Source organism: Chionomys nivalis, chromosome 21 (assembly GCF_950005125.1).
Source record: "Chionomys nivalis chromosome 21, mChiNiv1.1, whole genome shotgun sequence".
NCBI lineage: Eukaryota > Metazoa > Chordata > Mammalia > Rodentia > Cricetidae > Chionomys > Chionomys nivalis.
Window position 1 is genome coordinate 6,220,001 of NC_080106.1, and position 7,500 is coordinate 6,227,500.

General features: G+C 63.2%; 4 non-coding genes across 4 annotated transcripts; all 4 read left to right on the plus strand.

Annotated features, from left to right (window-relative positions):
- Nucleotides 1-903: 903 nt before the first annotated feature.
- On the plus strand, nt 904-1,022 carry LOC130864170 (5S ribosomal RNA). The gene has a single exon (XR_009055873.1). It is a non-coding gene; the product is annotated as a 5S ribosomal RNA (ribosomal RNA).
- Nucleotides 1,023-1,538: 516 nt separating this feature from the next.
- LOC130864172 (5S ribosomal RNA) lies at nt 1,539-1,657 on the plus strand. Its single transcript, XR_009055874.1, has one exon. It is a non-coding gene; the product is annotated as a 5S ribosomal RNA (ribosomal RNA).
- A 2,787-nt stretch (nt 1,658-4,444) lies between these two features.
- LOC130864173 (5S ribosomal RNA) lies at nt 4,445-4,563 on the plus strand. Its single transcript, XR_009055875.1, has one exon. It is a non-coding gene; the product is annotated as a 5S ribosomal RNA (ribosomal RNA).
- Nucleotides 4,564-5,079: 516 nt separating this feature from the next.
- LOC130864174 (5S ribosomal RNA) lies at nt 5,080-5,198 on the plus strand. Its single transcript, XR_009055876.1, has one exon. It is a non-coding gene; the product is annotated as a 5S ribosomal RNA (ribosomal RNA).
- The last annotated feature ends 2,302 nt before the right edge of the window (nt 5,199-7,500 follow it).

A 7,500-nucleotide genomic window follows, 5' to 3' on the forward strand; every position in this document is an offset into this window, starting at 1 on the left:
AGCAGGAGCGGGGGGGGGGGGGGGACAGGTAGAGGAAGAGGTGGAGGAGGAGGAGGATTAGGAGGAAACTACAGTTCCCCAATGATGAGAGACTAGCGCCTAGCCACTACCAGACCCGTCGAGACACCACCGTAGGTAGGGCACCAGCAAGACAGTGTCTGGAAGGATGCCCCAAGCGATCCGACCGCTTTGCCTGAGCCTATCTGGGCACCTCCCCGGCGAACTCCTCATGCCACCCCATCCCAGTCCCACCCCATCCCCACCATCACCCCTTCCCGGGCGCCGCCCATGTCCCCGGACCCAACCGCCACGCCTCCACCAGAGGGGACACAAGTGGCCCGCGGGACGACAGAGGTCAGGAGCTGGCTCTCTACCTGGCAACAGTCCCCAGGTGGAGGGAGAGTCGGGGTCCAAAGCCGACCCGTGCCCTGGAAGTCCCTGAGGCCCTGTCAAAGCCGACACCCGTGGATACCCCACCGAGGGAGGCCGAGGGCGGGCAAGGGAGGAGCCAGCTTGCGGGCCAACAAACCTGCCAGGGGCACGGTTGGGGCGCGGTGAGGGTGCCCGATGATGAGGAACGGGAGACGAGGGAGACAAGGTCGGTGGGTAGGGCTGGCTGGCGACTGCTGCTGGCCCTGGAGCCCGGCTCCGAGCCGGGGCAGAGGGCTGAGGAGGGCCTAGCTGGCAGGCTGGCTGGCGGGCGGCTTGGAGGGGCTCGTCCGTCCGTGCGTCCGTCCGTCCGTCCTTCCTTTCTTCCTTCCTTCCTTCCGGACTCGGACTCCGGAGGGCGAAGGTGCGTGGGGGCGTGGGGGCGTGGGGGCGTGGGTGCGGGCTGGCGTGCAGGAGCGCAGGCCAGCGTTGCAGCAGCCGGCTCTTGGGGCACGACAGCGACAACACACCTCCGTCTACGGCCATACCACCCTGAACGCGCCCGATCTCGTCTGATCTCGGAAGCTAAGCAGGGTCGGGCCTGGTTAGTACTTGGATGGGAGACCGCCTGGGAATACCGGGTGCTGTAGGCTTTTTTTTTTTTTTCCTTCTCCTCTTTTGGCCCCTTTTGGCCTTCGCGACCGCGGGCCGATGGCCAGCCCGGACCAGGACACCACCAGGACAATCCGCACCCCGGAAAGAGGGCGCACCTCTCACAAGGTTCCAAATCCACCCACCGCTCAGAGCCCTCAGGCACGCAGGAAACCCACCCACGAGGGAAAACACCCGAGTGGGGAAGGAATACCAGGACCACTGAAGGAAGTTAAGACTCACTCGCACGGTAGAGGCTGTCTTGAGTGGCTGGCCTGCGGCTCAGGCTAGCCTTGAACCCTGTTCAAGTGCGATCCTGGGCCAGCCCCTCATGCCACCCAACGCCACCCCACCCCACCCCAGCCCGACCCCAGCCCCACCATCACCCCTACCCCGTCGGCCTCGGACTCGGCCTCGGACGGGGACTAAGGAGGGCGTGGGGGCGGGCGGGCGTGCAGGAGCGCAGGCCAGCGTTGCAGCAGCCGGCTCTTGGGGCACGACAGCGACAACACACCTCCGTCTACGGCCATACCACCCTGAACGCGCCCGATCTCGTCTGATCTCGGAAGCTAAGCAGGGTCGGGCCTGGTTAGTACTTGGATGGGAGACCGCCTGGGAATACCGGGTGCTGTAGGCTTTTTTTTGTTTTTTCCTTCTCCTCTTTTGGCCCCTTTTGGCCTTCGCGACCGCGGGCCGATGGCCAGCCCGGACCAGGACACCACCAGGACAATCCGCACCCCGGAAAGAGGGCGCACCTCTCACAAGGTTCCAAATCCACCCACCGCTCAGAGCCCTCAGGCACGCAGGAAACCCACCCACGAGGGGAAACACCCGAGTGGGGAAGGAATGCCAGGACCACTGAAGGAAGTGAAGACTCACTCGCTGCGTGGGGTGGGTGTCACGGGTGGGAGCTGGACGGGCACTGGCAGGCCCTCGGGAGCCGGAGCGAGGGGCGAAGGACGAGGGACGAGGGGCGAGGGGCGCCTGGCATAGCAGCCCCGCACAGCACAACACTGTGTATGCATTCAGGAAGAGATCGCCACGCCCCCTCCACGCAATGCACGCGGTGGACGCGGTCTAAGAGCAAGCAGGCTCCACCCACCCACTCCCGGGGATGGGGTGTGCGCCCACCTGCGTGCCTGTGTGCCTGCTTGCCTGTGTGTAATGTGCAATGTGCGTGCTTATGTGAGAAGCCCCATGTGGGTGCACGTGTCTTCGTGTAGGTCTCATTAGGCTCCTTTGTGTTTGTGTGTGTGTGTTGTGCGTGCATGCTTGTGCGTGCGTATGCGTGTCTGGGGTTTTGCCTGCTTTTGTCTCTGCTCGGGAGTGTGTGCATTCTTGCATGATTGTGTGTGCTGTGCGTGCGTGCGTGCCCGTGTGGATGTACGTCTGGGTGTCCACGTGCTTGCGTGTCTATCTGTAGGCTCCGATCGCGTGCGTGCTTACACGCGTGCTTGAGTGTGTTTCGAGTGTGTGTGTATGCTTGTGCGCCGGCCCGAGTGCCTAGGGGCATGCGCGCGTGCACGAGGGGCAGCTCCCACGCACGGGTGCCCTCTAGGGCTCGCTCGGCTGGTGGGCTTGTCCCCGGTGGGATGGGATGCCAGATATCAACAGTTGGTTGCCTCCTGAACCCAACCTGAGAGGCCAAGGCCTGGGCGCAGGGATGGAATCTGTGAGATGGAGGCCAACCACCGAGGTCCAAGATGGGCATGGAGTCAAGAAGCTGGACGCTCAGGCGCTGTTCCACCTAAGCCCTCCGGTGGAACTATCTATCTATCTATCTATCTATCTATCTATCTATCTATCTATCTATCTATCTATCTATCACCCAGAGCCAAGCCGAGAGGTCTGTGCTGTGCTGTGCTGTGCTGTCCTGTGCTGTGCTGTGCTGACAGTTTCAGATGCCAGTCGACAGCATCCTTATGACAGTCCAGGCTCAGGAAGGTCCTGCTCAGCCCCAGAGGTGGGTGCAGAAGGAACAGACGTGCCTTCTTGACTCTTCCTTGATGGAAGGAGCGGTAGGTGGGGGATGCCGGGTGGCCCGTTGGAAATAAGGATACATAGCCCAAGAGAGTTCTGGCCCGGGACCTGCCCCCGCCGCCACCGTCCACGAGCAGAGAGCGCCAAGACCCAGTTCCAAGTTCCCTCGGCCCCACCGGTCGGCCCAGGAGCATCTTCCACGCTGGACAGCCTGCCTTTTTCTCTTCTCCCCCACGCGCAGGGCGGGCGTGCCGCCCACATCACGGGGAGGCATCTTCAATGGGGGACTGGATGGCCCCGCTGGCTGACGATAGGGGATAGGGGTGGGACTGGGGGTGGGGGTGGACTTGGGGCAGAACTGGAATCTTGGGAGCTGGCATTCCAAGTTCCAAAGAGAGAACCCAAGGTTTCTCTGGACGGCGAGGAAGCACACGCGCGCGCGCGCACAGGCACACAGTCTCTTAGAGAGACCCAATCCCAGGCTTTCTAGATTCTCCAGGAGGAGGGGCTTACTCTGGGGAGCGGAGGAAGAGGAGCAGGAGCAGGAGCGGGGGGGGGGGGGGGGACAGGTAGAGGAAGAGGTGGAGGAGGAGGAGGATTAGGAGGAAACTACAGTTCCCCAATGATGAGAGACTAGCGCCTAGCCACTACCAGACCCGTCGAGACACCACCGTAGGTAGGGCACCAGCAAGACAGTGTCTGGAAGGATGCCCCAAGCGATCCGACCGCTTTGCCTGAGCCTATCTGGGCACCTCCCCGGCGAACTCCTCATGCCACCCCATCCCAGTCCCACCCCATCCCCACCATCACCCCTTCCCGGGCGCCGCCCATGTCCCCGGACCCAACCGCCACGCCTCCACCAGAGGGGACACAAGTGGCCCGCGGGACGACAGAGGTCAGGAGCTGGCTCTCTACCTGGCAACAGTCCCCAGGTGGAGGGAGAGTCGGGGTCCAAAGCCGACCCGTGCCCTGGAAGTCCCTGAGGCCCTGTCAAAGCCGACACCCGTGGATACCCCACCGAGGGAGGCCGAGGGCGGGCAAGGGAGGAGCCAGCTTGCGGGCCAACAAACCTGCCAGGGGCACGGTTGGGGCGCGGTGAGGGTGCCCGATGATGAGGAACGGGAGACGAGGGAGACAAGGTCGGTGGGTAGGGCTGGCTGGCGACTGCTGCTGGCCCTGGAGCCCGGCTCCGAGCCGGGGCAGAGGGCTGAGGAGGGCCTAGCTGGCAGGCTGGCTGGCGGGCGGCTTGGAGGGGCTCGTCCGTCCGTGCGTCCGTCCGTCCGTCCTTCCTTTCTTCCTTCCTTCCTTCCGGACTCGGACTCCGGAGGGCGAAGGTGCGTGGGGGCGTGGGGGCGTGGGGGCGTGGGTGCGGGCTGGCGTGCAGGAGCGCAGGCCAGCGTTGCAGCAGCCGGCTCTTGGGGCACGACAGCGACAACACACCTCCGTCTACGGCCATACCACCCTGAACGCGCCCGATCTCGTCTGATCTCGGAAGCTAAGCAGGGTCGGGCCTGGTTAGTACTTGGATGGGAGACCGCCTGGGAATACCGGGTGCTGTAGGCTTTTTTTTTTTTTTCCTTCTCCTCTTTTGGCCCCTTTTGGCCTTCGCGACCGCGGGCCGATGGCCAGCCCGGACCAGGACACCACCAGGACAATCCGCACCCCGGAAAGAGGGCGCACCTCTCACAAGGTTCCAAATCCACCCACCGCTCAGAGCCCTCAGGCACGCAGGAAACCCACCCACGAGGGAAAACACCCGAGTGGGGAAGGAATACCAGGACCACTGAAGGAAGTTAAGACTCACTCGCACGGTAGAGGCTGTCTTGAGTGGCTGGCCTGCGGCTCAGGCTAGCCTTGAACCCTGTTCAAGTGCGATCCTGGGCCAGCCCCTCATGCCACCCAACGCCACCCCACCCCACCCCAGCCCGACCCCAGCCCCACCATCACCCCTACCCCGTCGGCCTCGGACTCGGCCTCGGACGGGGACTAAGGAGGGCGTGGGGGCGGGCGGGCGTGCAGGAGCGCAGGCCAGCGTTGCAGCAGCCGGCTCTTGGGGCACGACAGCGACAACACACCTCCGTCTACGGCCATACCACCCTGAACGCGCCCGATCTCGTCTGATCTCGGAAGCTAAGCAGGGTCGGGCCTGGTTAGTACTTGGATGGGAGACCGCCTGGGAATACCGGGTGCTGTAGGCTTTTTTTTTTTTTTCCTTCTCCTCTTTTGGCCCCTTTTGGCCTTCGCGACCGCGGGCCGATGGCCAGCCCGGACCAGGACACCACCAGGACAATCCGCACCCCGGAAAGAGGGCGCACCTCTCACAAGGTTCCAAATCCACCCACCGCTCAGAGCCCTCAGGCACGCAGGAAACCCACCCACGAGGGGAAACACCCGAGTGGGGAAGGAATGCCAGGACCACTGAAGGAAGTGAAGACTCACTCGCTGCGTGGGGTGGGTGTCACGGGTGGGAGCTGGACGGGCACTGGCAGGCCCTCGGGAGCCGGAGCGAGGGGCGAAGGACGAGGGACGAGGGGCGAGGGGCGCCTGGCATAGCAGCCCCGCACAGCACAACACTGTGTATGCATTCAGGAAGAGATCGCCACGCCCCCTCCACGCAATGCACGCGGTGGACGCGGTCTAAGAGCAAGCAGGCTCCACCCACCCACTCCCGGGGATGGGGTGTGCGCCCACCTGCGTGCCTGTGTGCCTGCTTGCCTGTGTGTAATGTGCAATGTGCGTGCTTATGTGAGAAGCCCCATGTGGGTGCACGTGTCTTCGTGTAGGTCTCATTAGGCTCCTTTGTGTTTGTGTGTGTGTGTTGTGCGTGCATGCTTGTGCGTGCGTATGCGTGTCTGGGGTTTTGCCTGCTTTTGTCTCTGCTCGGGAGTGTGTGCATTCTTGCATGATTGTGTGTGCTGTGCGTGCGTGCGTGCCCGTGTGGATGTACGTCTGGGTGTCCACGTGCTTGCGTGTCTATCTGTAGGCTCCGATCGCGTGCGTGCTTACACGCGTGCTTGAGTGTGTTTCGAGTGTGTGTGTATGCTTGTGCGCCGGCCCGAGTGCCTAGGGGCATGCGCGCGTGCACGAGGGGCAGCTCCCACGCACGGGTGCCCTCTAGGGCTCGCTCGGCTGGTGGGCTTGTCCCCGGTGGGATGGGATGCCAGATATCAACAGTTGGTTGCCTCCTGAACCCAACCTGAGAGGCCAAGGCCTGGGCGCAGGGATGGAATCTGTGAGATGGAGGCCAACCACCGAGGTCCAAGATGGGCATGGAGTCAAGAAGCTGGACGCTCAGGCGCTGTTCCACCTAAGCCCTCCGGTGGAACTATCTATCTATCTATCTATCTATCTATCTATCTATCTATCTATCTATCTATCACCCAGAGCCAAGCCGAGAGGTCTGTGCTGTGCTGTGCTGTGCTGTCCTGTGCTGTGCTGTGCTGACAGTTTCAGATGCCAGTCGACAGCATCCTTATGACAGTCCAGGCTCAGGAAGGTCCTGCTCAGCCCCAGAGGTGGGTGCAGAAGGAACAGACGTGCCTTCTTGACTCTTCCTTGATGGAAGGAGCGGTAGGTGGGGGATGCCGGGTGGCCCGTTGGAAATAAGGATACATAGCCCAAGAGAGTTCTGGCCCGGGACCTGCCCCCGCCGCCACCGTCCACGAGCAGAGAGCGCCAAGACCCAGTTCCAAGTTCCCTCGGCCCCACCGGTCGGCCCAGGAGCATCTTCCACGCTGGACAGCCTGCCTTTTTCTCTTCTCCCCCACGCGCAGGGCGGGCGTGCCGCCCACATCACGGGGAGGCATCTTCAATGGGGGACTGGATGGCCCCGCTGGCTGACGATAGGGGATAGGGGTGGGACTGGGGGTGGGGGTGGACTTGGGGCAGAACTGGAATCTTGGGAGCTGGCATTCCAAGTTCCAAAGAGAGAACCCAAGGTTTCTCTGGACGGCGAGGAAGCACACGCGCGCGCGCGCACAGGCACACAGTCTCTTAGAGAGACCCAATCCCAGGCTTTCTAGATTCTCCAGGAGGAGGGGCTTACTCTGGGGAGCGGAGGAAGAGGAGCAGGAGCAGGAGCGGGGGGGGGGGGGGGGGACAGGTAGAGGAAGAGGTGGAGGAGGAGGAGGATTAGGAGGAAACTACAGTTCCCCAATGATGAGAGACTAGCGCCTAGCCACTACCAGACCCGTCGAGACACCACCGTAGGTAGGGCACCAGCAAGACAGTGTCTGGAAGGATGCCCCAAGCGATCCGACCGCTTTGCCTGAGCCTATCTGGGCACCTCCCCGGCGAACTCCTCATGCCACCCCATCCCAGTCCCACCCCATCCCCACCATCACCCCTTCCCGGGCGCCTCCCATCTCCCCGGACCCAACCGCCACGCCTCCACCAGAGGGGACACAAGTGGCCCGCGGGACGACAGAGGCCAGGAGCTGGCTCTCTACCTGGCAACAGTCCCCAGGTGGAGGGAGAGTCGGGGTCCAAAGCCGACCCGTG